Source organism: Macaca nemestrina, chromosome 1 (genome assembly GCF_043159975.1).
Source record: "Macaca nemestrina isolate mMacNem1 chromosome 1, mMacNem.hap1, whole genome shotgun sequence".
NCBI lineage: Eukaryota > Metazoa > Chordata > Mammalia > Primates > Cercopithecidae > Macaca > Macaca nemestrina.
The window spans coordinates 58,301,775-58,321,266 of record NC_092125.1 but is presented as its reverse complement, the minus strand read 5'-3'; the positions used below and the strand labels follow the sequence as shown (position 1 = coordinate 58,321,266).

General features: G+C 39.2%; 1 long non-coding RNA gene across 4 annotated transcripts in view; it reads left to right on the top strand.

Moving 5' to 3' along the window:
- The window catches only part of LOC105484687 (uncharacterized), a 135,213-nt gene extending 124,192 nt beyond the window's left edge, over window positions 1–11,021 (top strand). For all 4 annotated transcript variants that reach the window (XR_011612493.1, XR_011612491.1, XR_011612485.1 and 1 more), the window contains 2 exons: window positions 8,709–8,793; window positions 8,912–11,021. This is a non-coding gene — a long non-coding RNA (uncharacterized lncRNA). The remainder of the gene's footprint in view (window positions 1–8,708; window positions 8,794–8,911) is intronic.
- Window positions 11,022–19,492: the final 8,471 nt, after the last annotated feature.

The following is a 19,492-nucleotide window of genomic DNA, read 5'->3' as shown; positions in this document are numbered from 1 at the left end:
GCTTAGGGGAACCACCCTGATCATTGATTGCTCTGATTTTTTACCATACTTACCTGTGAGCTCTTTTTTTTCTTTTTTCTTTTTGGGATGGACTCTTGCTCTGTGGCCCAGGCTGGAGTGCAGTGGCCTGATCTTGGCTCACTGCAATCTCTACTTTCCGGGTTCATGTGATTCTCCTGCCTCAGCCTCCCAAGTAGCTGGGATTACAGGTGTCCGCCACCATGCCCGGCTAATTTTTATATTTTTAGTGGAGACAGGGTTTCCCCATGTTGGCTAGGCTGGTCTCGAACGCATGACCTGATGATCTGCCCGCCTCGGCCTCCCAAAGTGCTGGGAGCCACCACACTCGACTTCTCCTCTTTCTTCCCAAATATCTGTGCGAGTGTACCTATAAAGGCATTGCACACCCCTAAGGAGTTACGGGGTGGCAGGGCTGGCTTGGGTCTTGGCTCTTAACTGTAGATAATTTGTAGTTTTGTGTTTTCTGTAAGAGGAGAGAAGGGTACTATGAAGTCTGATTCTGTGTCTGACCCAAACTGGATGGCCAATAGTTACGGGATAGGAATGAGTGAGGAGGGGTGGGTGGTCAGGGCATCTGTTCTGCTTGGGTTTCTGGCATTGTCACTGGGAGAGCAATCAATGATCAGAAAAGCACCACCCTTCTCTTCTACGTGAGCCAAAATAAATATAAGCCAAAGGAAAAATTTAGAGAAAAGGAAATTATAACACTTAGGAATAGTCTAGGTGTTCCCTGACATCATTAATCATTTATTTGGCTTCCTTATGGTTCTTCTCACTTTAAAAAAACAAGTGAGTGAGAGTGAACAAGGAACTGGCCATCGGGGTTGAAGGAAGAGCCACTTATGATGAATGGTGGCTCCTTGTGGAAAGTGCTTTATGTTACAATTTTAAACTTATTTCACTGAAGATTTCAAGCAAAAAATACACCCTTTATCAATGTGCTTCAGCCTCTTTTGCTTCTTTATTCACCTGGCTCCTTGGGGGTAACAGAGGTCACTCTGGGAAATAGATTATTGACTTGTACTAAAATGTTACTACCAGAAATGGTAAGGCTGGGTCAATTCTAGTGAATGCTGGTCACTCGGAAGAGTTTTAACAAACACAAAATGTAAACTTTGTGAGTGTAGTCCCCTAGGTGATTCATCAACAATCAATTTGGCAAAGGAATTGTTTTCTTCAATTCATCGTATTTACCTGCAAGTCATGATATCCTCTTCTCTTTCTTCCCAATTATGGGTGTGAGTCTACTTATAAAGGCATTGCACACCCTAAGGAGTTAGGGGGCTGGCAGGGCTGCCTTGGGTATTGGCTCTTCACTGTAGACAATTTGCAGTTTTGTGTTTTCTGTAAGAGGAGGAAGGGGAACTATGAAGTCTGGCTCTGTGGCACTGCCTCCTGAATGGCACTGCTCATTCTGCTTGGGGCAGATTTAAACTGTGCTTACACCTCTTGTAGCCTTGCTTAGGAATTAGCGTGGAGTAGTTTCTGAAATACAATGTCTGCACTGTGGGCATACAAGAGGAAAATGTTAGAATTTCCTTTTCTATTTTTATTTCATTCCCTTTTATTTTTTTTTTTTTTAGCAAATGTTTTATGCTGTACCTAATCTAGTAGAGTACAGGTTCACAATCCCTTATCCACAATCCCAGTGTTTAAAAAGCTCTGAAAATCTGAAGCTATTTTGTAATTCATTTGGCCATTCAGCCTGAACTGACCTGAACTGAAGTGTGGCAATAGTCTTTATTTAATGCAATTGGTAGGAATAATTAGAATAATCATGCATTTCTTTGTAGAACTCTTAATGTGTTTCATTATGTGACGCTGCCCTGGATCCCCACTGGGGTGTTACATAATGTGTGGTATTTGCACCCTATTATCTTGCTAAAATTGGAAAAATCTGAAGCATATTTTGTTCTAAGGATTTTGGGTAATTATTGTGGACATGCAGTTGAATATAACTTATAGATGAAAAAATAGACATATGTTGTGGATGCAAGCTCAAGGGTTTTTTGTTTGTTTGTTTGTTTTTTACTAACACGGCATGTGAATCTTGGAGCCCACTGCACCAGACCACAGTGACTCTGACATTAACCTCATCAGGACCCAGGTCTCCTAACTCATCCAGCAGGCCAGGCCAGGCAGTGACTCTTACTGCGCGCTCTTTGCTTACCCACCTTGGTTAAAGACGGGTGGGAGAAGGACAGATGTGAGGTGCAAACCAAAGACAAAAAGAATAAAAGGTTCTATGTATCTTTATCAGAAGAGTCTCATGGACTAGAGCCTGACAAGACATTTCTTAGGATGGGGAACTCATGGCTGAATTCTAGAAATTAAGATTTATTTTCTGCCCATATAAAATATTGTGATACTTTTGGACAATTAATGGAAGCAATTGTTAATATTTTGAATGAGAGAGAGAAAGAGACAGAGAGTGAGAGAACAAGAATATAGGTTTGTAAATTATGAATTATAAATTAGAAATTTCCAGTTCCTTAACTCTCATGATGTAATGATGAAATCATAGTAACAAGAGGAATCAAATGATTTAAAGCAATGTGAACAATTGCTACAGCATCTCAAAAATGTTTTTGTTGTTGTTGCTGTTTTTTTTCTTTTTTTTTTTTGAGACGGAGTCTTGCTCTGTCACTCAGGCTGGAGTGCAGGGGCACCATTTCGGCTCACTGCAAGCTCTGCCTCCCGGGTTCACACCATTCTCCTGTCTCAGCCTCCCAAGTAGCTGGGACTACAAGCGCCTGCCACCACGCCCGGCTAATTTTTTTGTATTTTTTCTTTTTTTTTTTTAGTAGAGACGGGATTTCACCGTGTTAGCCAGGATGGTCTCGATCTCCTGACCTCGTGATCTGCCTGCCTTAGCCTCCCACAGTGCTGGGATTACAGGGGTGAGCCACCATGCCCGGTCTCAGAAGTGTTTTTAAGGAGACTTCGTCAGTTTTTTCATAAGTCATCAGAATGTTTATTTTATATTAAGTGCCTAACAAAAGAAACTTGGTACAATTCTGAAGGATTTTGCCTACAAACTTTTGCATTTGCCCTTGTGGCCAGGATGCAAAATCCTTTCTGCTAAGGGGCTTGGACATTTGTCATGGTATTTACTCCATAGTAGCAGAATGCCTGGTGTAGTGTTTGCTCCTGGAGATTTTTGGTTGACTCTGGGGACACCGAGTGTCACTCTGACTCCAGTAAGTAATGCCAATGGCACAGGTAGATGGATCTGACAGGCCTGAGGACTAACAGCATCTCAGCCGCCCTTCTCCAATGAAGGCTATACATCAGCACTTGGAATCTGCTGGAGCCGAAGAGGGTGACAAGGGAATAACATCCCTTTCTCTTCCATCGACAGGGGTAATAACTCCTCACTCCCTAGGGACAGATTGTAAAAGCCAATAGCCAGGAGCTGTGAAGCAGGGAGGGTAGAAGAATTGAAAATTAAAGAGGGAGTGGAAATTTTGCGTAAGGCTTTAGTGAGATGGAATAAACCATCAAACGTCAATCTTTTAATTGCCTTGTTGACACAGGGGTTTGCAAATGTTCCTTTTGATTGCTTATTTTAAGCCGATTGTTAAAAGTCATGTATATTACATAAAGGTGGGTTTATGCTTTATTGTGTATGTTTTACTAGTGAATGTTATAATATCCTGATATTTAATATCTAAATTTCTTCAAGTCATCGTTTTAAAGTCCTTATTGACAATATATTTTAAAATATCTTTCTGAAGTAAGATGCACCAAATGCATTAGACTGCTTAATTATTTAATCTGATGTCTTTATTTCCTCTTGCATACCTGTGTATTTATTACAGCTGAACATGAGGGTATTCGGTGTATGCATATTACATACAGTATTTCCTGAAGGTTAATAAGAATTTCTATTTTCAAGTAACCATCACAATGACTTAAATGCCCTGTGGACATCAGTCTTCTGGTGGCAACCAATAGCAAACAGATAGTTCTTAAGGTCTGTAGTGCTAAGGAGAGTTTCACATTCATGGCACCACATGAATAAGTGAGTTTCAGGACCCAAATGTTGCTTTGAATTAAATGTGGTGCAAAGAAAAATTTGACTTTTTAGAATATCATACTGTTTGGAAACAGATGCCTTTGGACACCGCCTGCTTTACAGGAAACACACTTATTTAGTTTTTAAACTAGGACTGGTGTTTAGTTAAATCTCCTGCGGACTCAGTTCACTGAAGGTGACAGAAGTACTCACTCGAGCTCAATGAGAAGTCGACGCGACTGTAAATTTTTCAGGCAGCGACAGGAGATCTTGTTATAGGAGTCAGAAAGGGGGTCAGGGCAGAGCCTGTTGATGATTGAGGAAAAGAGAAGTAAATTCATTCTGCTTCAGGCACTTTGTCAAGTGCCAGTAGCTTACCATTGAGAGCTAGTCACCCGTTCTAGTCTTCCAGCCCTAGAGGTCACTCATTTGATATAAATCATAGCACCGCATAGGTGCGGCAACCTATTGCCACTCGGGATGAAATAAAAAAGAGGAATGCTGCTTTCAGAATGGAAATGACTACGAATATCCCACCACATGTTGCTGTTTAATGCAATATGTGGTTAGATATTGATCTCCCGAATCAAGTCATTAAAATGTGCAGTTTTTGTTTATTGGAATGAAGCAATTAAATGGTTCAGTTATGCCAGACCTTACCTTTTCTGATGAAAACTATTGATTTCTTGCCACAGCTTTATAAGCGACAATGTTTTTGATTACTCTTGACAAACCTCCTTGGAGTGTTAATTAAAATCGTACCAGATGAGCAGGTGTGGGAGATCATTAGATCGCCCGGATCACACATCTCCACTTCATATTCTGCAGCCTTGCATAATGAATAGGGCACAAGAGGGGAAAAACAATATCTTCATCAGCAGAATTAGCATCTTCACTTTTTAAAAAACTAGGTGACATTCCATGTTATAGTACAGATGCTGTTGAATCATTGGCTCATTCCTACCACTACATTTGATCAAAATTTGCTTTTTATGTTTTGCTTTAATTTTTTTAAGTATCTAATGAGTTGCTGTTGTTGGTTCTGAGGTAGAAAATATTTAAACACTTATTTATACAGAAAATTGAGGAATCAAATAAAGCTCTTTCATTGCTTATGCAGATAAGGTCATGAATATTAATGCGGTTCATTTAACACTTTAAAAAATCCCCTCAGTAAGATAGCCTAGATGTGATTTTTAAAAATCTTTTATTACTTATTTTTGGGACCTGTATAAAATATGATTATATAGAAATACGCTCTCTTGAAGACTGCAGTCTGTTGATTTATAATAGAGCTTTTTTTGTGTGTGTGGCTATTAAAAGATTGTTACATTTGAAAAATCAAAAATACTTAAATGATAATTTATAAAATCAGAAGCAAATGATATTCAGTTTTTGAGAAATGAATAATCTTTACATTGATGCCATTTATTATGGAAGATGATTTAATTATTACTTCATTAATATGGGCATTGAAATGGACTTTTTTTCGTTTTTGTATAATGCAAAGAATTTAGATAATTGGAATTAGATTTAAAATCCTCTCTGAACTGGTGTCTATAGATAGCAAGACAGCTTGTATTTCTCAGATTCATAGGACCTGAAGAGAACTTTAAGAGGTCATCTAATCCAATCCCCTGCTGCCAAAGTAGCTGTTTAAAAATGCACTATTTTTCATTAGTCTGGAATTTTAAAAAGGATTAATGAATTTATAAATGTATTATTTACAATGTTCTGATCATGTACGTCTAACTGGAGCTGTTAGATGTTGAAATAATAAGTTGTATGTGTGTGTTTTAAAATATTGACTTCTAGCAGAATGATTTATGGTTTATAAAGTGTTTTTCCATTTATATTCTTTCATTTGATTAATAACCAAGTTTTACATCTCAGGAAATGTCTCATAATTTTTAAAATGAAACTCTGGCTCAGTTTACCCAACTGACTTAGAAATATTTATATAATCAAGTTATTTGATGTTACATTGTTGTTTCATAGCTGCTGTTATGGATAGCTCTAGAAAGCATAAAGAAACCCTAAATTGTTATTTCTATCTTATAGGTGAAGGTTATTTATGTTTTGTAGGTGAAATATAAAGTTCAGATAAAGCTTCAATCCAATTTTTTAGTACTAAAATCTCATTTACTATTTCTAACAAGTCCCACAAATAGTAATTGTGCTCTACCAACCACTTAAGCAAAATATTACAAATAATATACATATAACTTTGTAGAATCTCAGAATTCTAAGCTTAGAAACTATGTGTGCTTTGTATTTCTGCATAAAAAGCCACCACAAAACATAGCAGTCTATAAGAAAGAAATTGTTTATTTTGCTCATGAATCTTCAGCTTGGAGCTCATCTCTGCCCCATGTGGCATTGGTGGGTCAGCTGACTTGGGGCTAGAGAATCCGTTTTCAAGATGGCTCACTCTGATGGTTGGTGAGTTGGTGCTGAATGTCATCTAGGAACCAAACCAGAGCTGGGGCCAGGGACTTTCCATGTGGGCCTATCTCTGAGGCAGCTTACGTCTCCTCCCAGCCTGATGGCCGGATTCCAACAGAACAAAGCAAAAGTACATGGCATTTAAAAAAATATACCCTTAGAAGGTGCATAGCGTCATTCTCACTATATTGTTGGCTGAGATCATCGTAAATGTCTTCTCAGGTTCAAAGAAAGGGGGCATAGACCCCAGCACTTGAAGAGAGGAGCACCAAGATCAGAGAGTCAGAAGAGCTTCTGGAATGGGAGATGTTATGGCCGTGTTTTGAAGACACAATTTGCCACAGAAACTATTTGTTCACTCCTTTCATATTACATATGTTATCTTGGATATGGCTTAATTTGAGAGAAGTAAAAGTAAATGAAAAAAAACCAAACATGATTCTAATAATTCAACTATAGTTATTCTTTAAAACTATATGCTTTAAGTTGTGTTTTATTTCAGAGAAAAGGCATAAAGATAGGTCATTTTAAATAAGTTTTGAGTATAAAAACACTTGGAAATCTACTATGTTAGATACAATGGGCAATAAAGACTATAAATTTTTTTAAAAATCATAATAATTATTTAATCCACATCTACTTCACCATCCTTTGGAAAATCAGTTAAGTTCTGATGAACATTTCTGTTTCAGAAAATTTTAACTATTTTGTCACTTGTTATTGTTGTTGTTTATTGTTATATTAGAAACTCATCGTGGTTTTTTTGTTGTGACAATTGTGTTTGATGTTTGCTAAGACTCAAGATTGCTGTATCGTAGAATTACAGATGTGGAACCCTTACGGGTTTTTTCATTCATTCAGTGAACATTTATTGTGCTTCTATGATGTACTGTTCTAGGTACTTCAAAAGTTATCCTGAGAGTGGTACACAATACATGCAATGATACACATATATATTTTATTTACCAGATGTAATAGAGAATACACTTCCAGTAATCTTCTCTGTTCTCTTTTTCTTTTGAACTGTCGAATAGGGTTTTTTGCTTAATTTGTAATCATGAAAAAATTAGCAGAGAAACGCAATCTTTAGAAACTCTTGGAAAACTTATCTTGCTCTTGATACATAATTAATCCATAAATGGAACTAAGAATCTTTGGTATAATTTGTTCAATACAACATAGAGATCTCTCTCAAAAATAACTTATCTGTTTATTAATGTATCTTAAAAATATATGGTCATAGATCCTTATTTGCCTATATAATGACTTTATATAATTAAATTTTCAGTAGATTTTTGTCTAGTGACCAATTTTGTTCAACAACCATTTGTTGAAACATTTCACTGTAGCAGGCATCTTTGCATGCACTATCTCGTTTAATCCTTAGATGAAATCTATGATGGAATATTAGTATCCCCATTTCATAGATTAGTCTATCTGGTTCTCAAAATTTCCCCTTTTCCTACAGGCTTTTCCTTACCTGTTTTGTGCCACCTAAGATAAAGAAGGAAAGGGTGACGATTATGGTACTTGTTAGAACCACATGTTATCTAAATCATGTGCCCAGAGTTAAATCACGTGCCCAGAGTTGTATCAATCATAGATTTCACCTATACATAAAATTTCTGCCCTTCATTTAGACTTTTCATTCAGATCCGGCAGGACACCAAACACAAGAGGTATCGTTATGTTTCCAGCATGAACAAGAATCTGAGATCAAGTTGTTAAGGTTGAGCATTCTGAATCTGAAAACCTGAAGTTCAAAATCCTCCAAAATCTGAAACTTTTTGAGCACTGACCTGATGTTGCAACTAGGAAATTTCACACCTGACCTCATGTGACAGGTTGCAATCAAAACTTTTGTTTTATGCACAAAAGTATTAAAAATATTGTATAAAATTGCCTTCAGGCTATCTGTATAAAGTGTATGTGAAACATAAATGAAGTGTGTGTTTAGACTTGGGTCCCATCCCCAAGATATCTCATTATGTATATGAAATATTCCAAAATCCAAAAGAATCTGAAATCCTAAACACCTCTGGTCCCAAATATTTCACATAAGGGATACTCGACTTGGACATTATCTAGTTTCTATGTTTTCTGTAGCGAAGTAAAATGCATTTATTAAATCATTTTTAAATGATGTAGTAAAGAAAAGAAGCCAGGAATATATTTGTTTCTCAAGTGATCCCAGCTCCATCATGCCTCATCTGTGTTTCACCAGGCAGCAGCAACAGCAGTGGATTCGAAGAGCTCCAGAAGTGCAAATTTAGCATTTCACAGATGTTCCAATAAAGGCAAACTGGCTGGTAAGTGAGTCAGGGCAGATTTTTAAGCCCTTTCTTTGCTCTGCAGGGCACCAACTATGCTTGTGTAATCTTTATACAAAGTAATGTTGATCTGTTTTGTTCTCTGTCTTTTTTGCAGTGGCATTTTTCACTTGAATGATTCTGCTTCATGCAACATCAGGATGAGCACGCGGAGGCTGCTTTGCATTACAAAGTAAACATACGTATGCACAATTGCACACCACACAGTGGTTTGTGCGGGTGGAGGAGAATGTGCTTTTAAGGAATAATCTCTCCTCTTCAGAAAACCAACCGCTTTATGTGTTTATTGGCCAGATTTTCTTTGGTGGTGTTTTAATGGCTTGTTTGTCAGACATGTCGCATATTAAACTAGCAAAGCCTGGATTCTCTTAGGATCCAAGGTCCTCTTTATTCTCTCCTCCATATTGGAAATCATTCCTGTCAGCTCGTGCTCTCCAAGCTGCCTGGAAGAACTTTGGCATAGTTTTCCTAACCTTTCAAACAGTAAAAGCAAAACTCTCCTTTGATAAAAAAGCCGGAGGACTTTGGCATGTAGCCATAAAGGATGCAGGCGACTCGGCTGCGATCTGACAGAATAATCCACAAAACACTGAAAAGTTCTCGTTAAGGTCCCCAGAGTGGGCTGAGGCACTTTGCTTGTACTTAACATATATCAACTGTCACCCGGCGGCAGTCAGTGTTGAACTGAACACAATGGAACATCCAGATGGTCTAAACAAAGCGAACAAATGTTCACTGCTATTAAAAGCTGTTTACATCAACTTCCAGGATTTCATGTAGTGAAGTTTATATTGTGTCACTACTGAGGTGCTTAGCTCTGTCTGCATCGAAGACCGGCCTTTTAAAAACTCCTGTTGCTTGTATGCTCATGCTCTCAGCACCTAGTGGAAAGCGAAGTTGAATAATAAATTAGGAAATTCATAATGTCAACTAGTCATGCAATTTCAGACATTTTAAGTGATTTGCCCCCATTCTGTTATATTGGTTGTCTATTGCAGCCTCAGCTCCAGACCCAATAAACACAAAGCAGACCCTCTTCTCTGATGGGGGTGTGTCACGGATGGATGGATAGATGGGTGACCGCTATCTGCCTCTGCAGGCAGGGCCTCCGAGTCTTGTTGGCTCTGCACTGGGGATGTTTACGCAGTAATTGTCTTGTTTTCTTCCTCCAAGATGCGGCGATATCAGGTCCTGTCTTTTGGGGGATTAATATACATGAGCGATAAACCCACACTTTTTCTGTCTTCTTCCTTTGACCTCTTTATGGCATCTCTTTTACAAATTCCAGACACACTGCCTACATTGTTAAAGATTTGTTGTTGCCATTAATAACAATACTCATATAAAAGGTGTCCAGCTTATTTATTGTTAAAGAAAAACCTACAAAAGCTGTCCTTCTTTATTAATCACTACCAATTCCTCTTGGCATAACATAGCTAAACAAATAAGTAAATACTAAGAGAATACTATTTATTAATTTGCTCTACAATTCATAGTATAACAAAATAGAAAAGACCCTCATACATGCAAGTTCATTACTTAATTAAAATAATTATTTTCTATATAAACATCATTTTAACTCAATTTTATATTACATTTGTGTTAAATTTTACACATACGGCCGGACGCGGTGGCTCACGCCTGTAATCCCAGCACTTTGGGAGGCCGAGGCGGGTGGATCATGAGGTCAGGAAATCGAGACCATCCTGGCGAACACGGTGAAACCCCGTCTCTACTAAAAATACAAAAAAATTAGCCGGGCGTGGTGGTGGGCGCCTGTAGTCCCAGCTACTGGGGAGGCTGAGGCAGGAGAATGGCATGAATCCAGGTGGCAGAGCTTGCAGTGAGCTGAAATGGCGCCACTGTACTCCAGCCTGGGCAACAGAGCGAGACTCCATCTCAAAAAAAAAAAAAAATTTTACACACACACCCCAAAATAATTGTATATCATTTGTTGTGTCATTTTTGTTGTTACCATACTTTTTTGTTACCAAGAAGACTTTTTAAAGAGAGATCTCGTAAATGATTAAACTCAAATGTTTAAGAAAATATGATTTGTTGGCCTTATTTTCTCCAGAAATGAACTTCTGTTTTAAGATCAAATTGGATATTGAATAATGTCATATGCCATGACACAGAGCTGAATTTTAGTGATGATATGTATGTCCTCAAAGAAAGATTGATGCGGGCCTTATGAGCCCAGTAAAAGTGGGTTGATCTCTAATGCATGGGGAAACTTCTGTCTTCACAGTTGTTCTGGGAAATGGGATCATTTCAATACATTTGGTAAGGAACAGGTTTGGATCTATATTTTTTATAGGGTTATAAGCCTTCTTCCTTGCATAATCACATGAGATTCAAAGTTACAGATCCCTTGTTTAAGTTTAGAGAAAAATACATTGTCTATAAAAAGCCAACCTAGTATAGTAAGCTGCATGTACACAATGATACTAATACACAAGGAACAGCACAGCCCTCTCTAAGAAGCTTTTAAGAGTTGGAAACTTTTCGCCGACAGTAATTTTGTTAAATACTGTGTCAAGAGGCAACATGAAAGCTAGGAAAACATCATGTGCACCTCTATAATTTGGATTAGGGAGATACTTTTATTGGTTGTTGGTATGTGTGGTATTTTTCACAGATGTCTCAGAGCAATTGGATAGGATTTTGGAAATATGGATCGTACAGATGTGAAAATAAAATACAACAAAACAAGAGCTTCAACTTTTGCCAGGGGTCAAGCACTATGCCCACTTCAGACGAGCCCTTCCAAGCCTGTCTGTCAGTCCCAACGCAAGCTGCTCCATTTCCTGTTTATGCCTGTGCAGAGTTCCACATCCGGGCGAGCTTGCCTTCAGCGGCAGGTTTTTCCGCACACCCCAGGAGAGCTCTTCCTTAAAATGGTTCATTATTTATCATCTAAGTAAGCCATTGGAATTTTGTTAATTCCTGTTTTACTTAGCACATGCAAAATGCTATCATTATCTAGGAGAAGATAATGTTAACTTAAAATTGTTACCCAGAGTACTAATTAAGTGACCTTTGCAAAACAAATCTGGTCAGGGAGTCTATGAAGTAGAGAAGATGGATGCCAAGTTTATTGCCTTCCAGGCCTTTGGTTATATAACCTAGGGGTAACAGCAATTAAAACCTGGCTAGTTATTTGACGGAATGCTAACACTTTATCTTTACTAAATTGCTTAAAATGTAGAAATCTCTTTGGCTTTGGCCAAATACTGAATTAGCTGAAATTTACCTGGCATCCTCCTGGTTCATCTCGTCTCTTTCTAACTCATAGGTATCCAGGTTCTTCATTACTTTTGTCCCATCAACACGGGGGCGGGGGGGGGGGAGAGATTAAGATAAACTAGTTCACACCCCGGTGTAAATGACCCTTGGCTTAATAGCCCTTCCTAGAGATATTTGTATTTTAAAAGAAGACAAAAGTCTAAGCTAAGAAAATAAAATTCTCAAATTTTAGGCTTTAGCTGGCTTGGTAGGAGAGGTATTTCTGAGGGTAAGTAGAAACTTCCTAGCATCCCCTGTATATCAGTCCCCCTGTAGATCAGCCCCTGAAATTAATCCTTAAAGCCAGATCTATATTGTATTGCCTTCCATTCATTAGATGGTATGGCACACTTTAAAAAAAAAATCAGATTTAGAATTTAGTACTTGTTTATGTAGTGAGAAGCTACACACTTGAGGTTTCTGCTTTTTTCTCCCCTGAAAATCTTCTGATAACCTAATTTCTTATTTATTTATTTATTTAATTTTTTTAGAGATGAGGTCTCCGTATGCTGCCCAGGCTAACTTGAACTCCTAGCCTCAAGCAGTCCTTCTGCGTAGCTGGAACTAGTAGAGGGCACCACCTCACCTGGCTTATTTCTTAATTCTATCCCAACAGAAGGAATACCTTGTTTGCCTTTTTTTTCTTATTCTTTCTAAAACATACTACTTATTTTCAAACAGTTTTTGAATTACATAAAATCATTTTTATGAATGTTACATTTTATTTTAAATTGTATTGACTCTTTAAAAAAAGTACCACAAGAAGCTGAATTATCACCCCAGTTTCCAATTTTTCTCTTTTCACTGATTCCTGTGAGCCAACCATGGGTGTTTTGGGCAACATGTGGCATTCAAAAATTTGGGGAATGAAAAAGTATGAAGTATGTAAAATATTTGCTGATAGGCTATTATTGAAAAGCAGACCAAAATGAACATTCTGATTGAAGATTATTGCTTATTAATGATTTTGATTCTATGACATTTGCAATATTTATTTATAGCTTCTGCCTTAATTATTACACTAAGAAACATTTCTGCTTTGTGGTAATTGATGGAGAAATCTTTCAACACATTGCACTCTGATTTATAAAAGAGCACAAGATTAAAGTTGGGAAGATTGTATTAATCTGACACTAGGTCTCCCTGTAACATACCTGATATATGGTGCGATCACAGTAAACATGTAATAAAAAGTCAAGGGAGTATATCCCAATATAGTTGGAAAAAAAAAACAAACACCAAAGATTTAGTGGCTTTGCAAAGAATTAAAAATGCAATCCTTACTTATCTTTTTTCTCTTTCTTTCTTAATTTTTTGTTTGTTTTACTTTGCCTTTTTCCACACATTCTAACACTTACTTATTTTATTAGGGCTGAAACACATCGAAGTCCAAATATAAGATTTGATGGAATTAAAAAGCTTGTAGCTAGAATATTATGGTACCTGTTTTTACTGGGCCTTGAGAATGTATTTAGTAATCAAAGGCTTGTGGTCTGTAAGGGGTCTTCTAGTTCTAATACTGTATGATTTGGCCACTTCCCCCATTACTTCCCCGCTCATCTGTAGACCTTTTTTCTGACAGTCCTTATTGTACCAACGTTGCCCCATTATTTACAGCTCAGAACTATTTACACTTAGAACACTGGGCAATATTGCTTACTGTAATATTACTTACTGAGTAATATTGCTTACAATATTACTCTCTGTTTCTTTCAAAAAAATTGTTCATGAATTGTCATGATTCTGTGTTATATGGCTAATTGATTAGAAGGCAGTAAAAATTCAGTATCTCAATGAGTACTCCACAATCAGCCATACTTATAAACATAGTTTCATAAAAATAGCATAGGAGACTCTGTTGGCCATAGAATGACTAAACACTGAAATCTTTCGAGCATCACACTCATGTTGCGTGACGCATCAGCACACGTTTTATCTATCATCAAAAGGGCATCCCATTTAAGGCTTTTCCCCATGGTAATCAAGGTTAAAGTCAGAGAAAAATTGTATTCCCTTCAGAGGGTACATCAAGATGAGCTGAATAGTTTCAGAAGACTGGCCTACTGGGCCAATTCCTTTTTATGATAATATCATTTTAACTAAATTTGACTTTCCCAACTCACTGCCAAGACGTTTGTTGACTCTTTTTTTTGGAGAAAGCCTTGATTTCTAGTAACTTCAGCATGGAGGCAGGAGTATAATAAATATTTCTCTTATTATTACAATTTCTTTTTTCAATTGCTTGTTAAAAAGATTATCATAAGATTTATTTGGTTCATCGCTCACAGTTTCAACAGATTTTTAGTATTTTAAAATCATTGTAATCAATTCATTCTTTAAATGTTAGAAACTGTAAAATAAGTTGTGGTATTCACAGGTCAATTCTTAGAAATGGCCAATTCTCCTAATTTTGCTTCTGACACTTCACACTTCTTGTCCTTTGGAAAGCCATGAACATTTGTTCAGTCCACGAATAGTTATTTAGACCTATTATGTGTCATTCACTGGGCACACAGTGCACAGTGGAGTAAGTCACAGTTTGGGAGGCTAATGTTTAATTAGGGGAGGCAACAACATCCACATTACAGTGTGGAGTGCAGAGGAGCAAGTAGGTGCTAGGTGCTGGTTTTTAGAGCAGGTTGAGTAGCCCTAATCAGAAAATCCCAAGTCTAAGGCACTCCGTAACTATTTGATCTCCAACATGATCCTCAAAGGAAATGCTCATTGGAGTATAATGAAAACATTCCAGGGGCCAGGCGCGGTGGCTCACTCCTGTAATCCCAGCACTTTGGGAGGTCGAGGCAGGCAGGTCACCTGAGGTCAGGAGTTCGAGACCAGCCTGGCTAACATGGCGAAAACCCGTCTCTTCTAAAAGTACAAAAATTAGCCAGGTGTGGTGGTGGGTGCCTGTAATCCCAGCTACTCGGGGGGATAAGGCAGGAGAATCGCTTGAACCCAGGGGGCAGAGATTGTAGTGAGCTGAGATGGCTCCACTGCACGCCAACCTGGATGACAGAGTAATAAGACTCTGGTCTCAAAAAAAAAAAAAAAAAAAAAAAAAAAAGATCCTGAAATCAGAATTCTGAAGCACTTCTGATCCCAGGCATTTCAGGTAAGGGATACTCAGCCTGTACCTGGAAGAATCGAGGAGGAAGTGAAACCTGATCGAGTCAGTAAAAATTAGTCATATGAGTGTGCACAATATGGAATAAAATTTTCTGGCGGAAGGAGCAGCCTGTACAAAAGCAAGAAGGTAGAGTGCAATGTAAAGAACTAACTGTGGTGCATGTGGGAGAAGAGGGAGAAAGGGCTTCAGTCAGCAAGTCAGGGTTTTAATTGTGAAGCCTCTTTCAGCAAAATAAGGAGCCCCTGAAGGATTTTAGGTGATCAAGTGATGTGATTAGACAGAGGAAGGTTGTAGTTAAGAATTACACCATGTGGATTTGAATCCTATCCCTGCCTATCACGCTAAATACTTTTGTTTTCCTACTTGTATACAGGGTATAACACTGACTCGAAGGGCTGGTGTGGGGATTAAATGAGTTAATACACGTAAAATACTTTAATAGTGCCTGACACACATGTTCAAGAATTCTGTTGTTATTGTTATAACTCTGCATTGGGTGGCGAGAAGCTAGGGTGGGGCAATGGACTACCCTTTTGTATTAATCCAGGGGAGAAACGATGAGGATATTACTAAGGCAATGGCAGTGAGGATGGGAAGAGATGTTAACGATGGATTAGTGATGTAGGAGGCACAAGCAGCAGGATCCGGTGATCCACTGGACATGGTGGGGGCTGGCAGGGAGAAGATCTACTGCAAGAGAAGAAGGGGTCGCAGCTGGTGCCTAGGATTCTGGCTAGGGTTTCTGGGTGGGTGGTGGTGTTAATTGACTGAGATCGAGAACATAGGAGCAGGAGCAGGTTTTTGAAGAAAGATACTGAGCTCAGTTTCTCTTTGATGTGTTGGTGCTTTGTCACTTAGTATCTGGTATACAGGATTGAAGCTTAGGAAAAAGGTTCTTGCTGGAGATGTAAATTTGAACTCATCAGCGGTAGGTGGCAATTGAAGCCCTGTGCATCAGTCAGAGTACTTTGGACCTCAAGTAATTGCAGAAATACAACTCAAAAAACGGAAGAGATTTATCAACTCAGAAAAGTTAAAGGGCCCAGAGCTAAGGTGCTGGTCAGTCTTATTTCACTGGGGGCTCCAGCCTTGCTTTTCTCATGTCCTCTTGCCTCTGCATGCCTTCTCTGTGTTGCCTTCTCCTCTGGCTGGGGGCTGATCATTCCATTAGCTCCAAGCCTCATCCATGGGTGCATTCAACAATACCCCACAGAAAAGAGACCATATTTTGAAATGTCTCTCTTAAAAGAACAAAGCAAGAAGACTTTTCCAGGACACGCCTATTTATGGGTCCCATGCCTATTTCTGAATCAATTCCCTGGATCACCAGATCACTGCGGTTCCTAAACCCGTCACTGGCAAAGAAGACAAATTAGCCTAAGGCCAGGCCCACCTCCCAAGCTCTGGGTGGGCCCACTGTTCTAGGTACATGAGGGAGAGACGAATGGTTGAATGAGAACTGGCGTTCTGTCAGGAAAAGGAACAAGATAGCTAACTCACAAGGCACACCATACTGTGGAAGTGGATGAGTTTCCCAAAGACACCGTGAAGCATGAGAAGAAAAGAAGGGCTAAGACTGAATCCATAAAAGAGTCAAGCTTCAGGGGTGTTTGGAGAAAGAATCTTGGGTCATTTGGAAAACACACCTTAACTTTTGTTTGACTCTCTGGTTATCAAGCAGGGTTATCTTGCATACTACAGAGTGGGTTGAGAAAATTCACACAGGGGCTGGGCGGGGTGGCTTATGTCCATAATCCTAGCACTTTGGGAGGCTGAAGCGGGAGGATTTCTTGAGCCCAGGAGTTGGAGACCAGCCTGGGCAACCTAGGGAGACCGCTTTTCTATGGAAAATTAAAAAAAATTAGCTGGGTGTGGTGGCACATGCCTGTGGTCCCATCTACATGGGAGGCTGAGGTGGGCGGATTCCTTGAGCCCAAGAGTTTGAGGCTCCAGTGAGCCACTGTACTCTAGCATGGGTGACAGAGAAAAATCCTGTCTCAGAAAAAAAAAGGAAGAAGAAAGAAAGAAAAGAAAAGTAACATAAGAAATAGGTCATTGAGAAGAAAGGGTACTATTGAGTACAGCGAATCATGATAACTGCTAGGAAATCTTGTTAGGTCGTGTGCTAGTATATGAGTAATAACTGCATTTATTGAACTTATGTGTTTACAATATTAGTGATACCTGCATTTGTTGAGCTCTCTCTGCTAGGTTTGATGTCAAGTCCTTATTTAGTCTTTCCAGTAACCTTTGTGAATTTTGCACTCTTAGGAACACCGTCATTTACAAGTGACAAGACTAAGACTCACAGATTAAGTAGGTAGCTCAAGGCCTCATACTTAGTAGATGGCAGAGGAGGTCTTGAACCCAGGTCTGACTGCCACCAGCATGTGTTCCTAAGCACTGCTCTTCTGCATTTTGGTAGGAGGAAATTAGCTCGTTATTTAGGATCTGCTGTGTCTTCCTAACTCTTTCATCTCCTTGGAGCATTTGCCTTGGTCACCTGTAGGGTCTTTACGTTGATGCTTACATGTTGGTGGAGTTTCTAGGCATTCTGCTTCTTCCTCTGATAGGTCACTACAGTTCTTAAAGTCAAAAGGGAGGCAGAGACTATTGGCAAAGGAAAGATAGTGTGTAGGTTTCAGAGTTCCTTGCCATTTGTTATATTTTCAATCTGAACTGAAACCAAACTGAAGTCTCCAAATCCCAGGATTCCAGAGGGAGGCATTTTTGCAAGGAGTGTGTGATTCCCTATGTTTGCCAAGCATTTTATGTGGAAAACCAAAAACCCATGGCCTGGTATATACAGAGCTTTCAGGAAATGGCAGCTATAGGCCCATGACTGAGAAGTTTGACTTCCCACAAAAGCTAGGCCTTGCCCTGAATGTGACTGATACTGACGGAGTTTCAGAAGGATTGCAGTGGAGAGGAGTGTATGGTCAGAATTACATTTTTTAGCCAGATCATCAGAGTTTATTATGCATTTATATGGCCAAGAAGGGAGGCAGAAAGAACAGTTGGGAAGCAATTTGTGATAGTGTAGGAGAGATTCTGGGGGCCATTGTGTTGATTGTCAAGATGGAATCGGTGATCAGGAGGAGGGTGGGGGGAGAGGGTACAGATTCATGCAACATTTGGAAGGTAAGAGGATTCTAGGCTGGCTTTCAGATTTCTGGCCCAAGTTACCAGGGGAATGGCAGTAATAACACTGAACTATCTGTAGAGAGAGGCTGAGGAGACGACGCCGAGGTCAGGTTTGGACAAACTGAGTGTGAGGAACCCACAGGGCAGCCATGTGTAGGGGTCCGGGCGGAGGTGGTCTCGTGCACAGATCCTGGGCTCAGGGGAGCAGGTGAAAAACAGGGCTGTGCGGAGTGTTTGCCATTCAGTGAATCTGGGCAGGATGAGAAGCTGGGCCTCTAAAACTAGTTCTTGACTCAGTTATTGAATTGACCTGAATTTTCTGTTTAAAAATTTTTGGAAGCCAATCCAGTACCATTCGGAGAGGAAGCAGAGGAAGAGAAGCGTTTACGTTGTTGACAGGCAAAGTGATAAGAGACAGCCTGTCATTTCTTCTTTAAAAATGCGAACCTTTAAAAAAGCCCTCCAGAGGAAGTGGTGGGTAAGGTGGGGAGGTATGTGTCTGAGCTCCTCAGCATGGTGTGTCCCTTAGGCTCCAGGACAGTTTCTTTCTCTTCTTGAAGCAGATCAGCAGGTCTCTCTCTTTTTCTCGAGTGACTCAGCTGTCTCGGCATGTCGGCTTCCTGAGTTCTCTGTGGTCCAGAGAGTACTGCGTTATGCTGGAGAGAGGCCGTGAGCACATTAAAGAAAGACAGAAGATTGAAAACTGGCTGTTTTTGTTTTCCCTTCAGGCCCATTTTTACAAGGTTGCAATTCTTTAAAATGCTATATTTTAGAAAAATAAAATAATTTCCTACGTAGTGGAGCCTAGCTTGTAAATAAGTACCTCTCCTCCAGATTTGGGGATAAATAGACTTCTCCACTCACACCGACAACTGTGTGAGGAAGAGCCTCGTGAGATGATGGAACTCCATTGATTTTTCATAAAAGTTTAATAAGATGAGACAGGTCAAAAGCTTTTGTAAAGTTTGCTATAAATTGTAGTGAGGAATTGAGCAAGATGTAATTGGATAAGAAAATGCAAATGTAACTTGTACAAGTGTGGCAGAGTTGATGGAGAATAATGAGAACAAGGCCCCTCTTGACAATCTCAGTGGTATTTTTCTAAGCAGGTGTCTGACC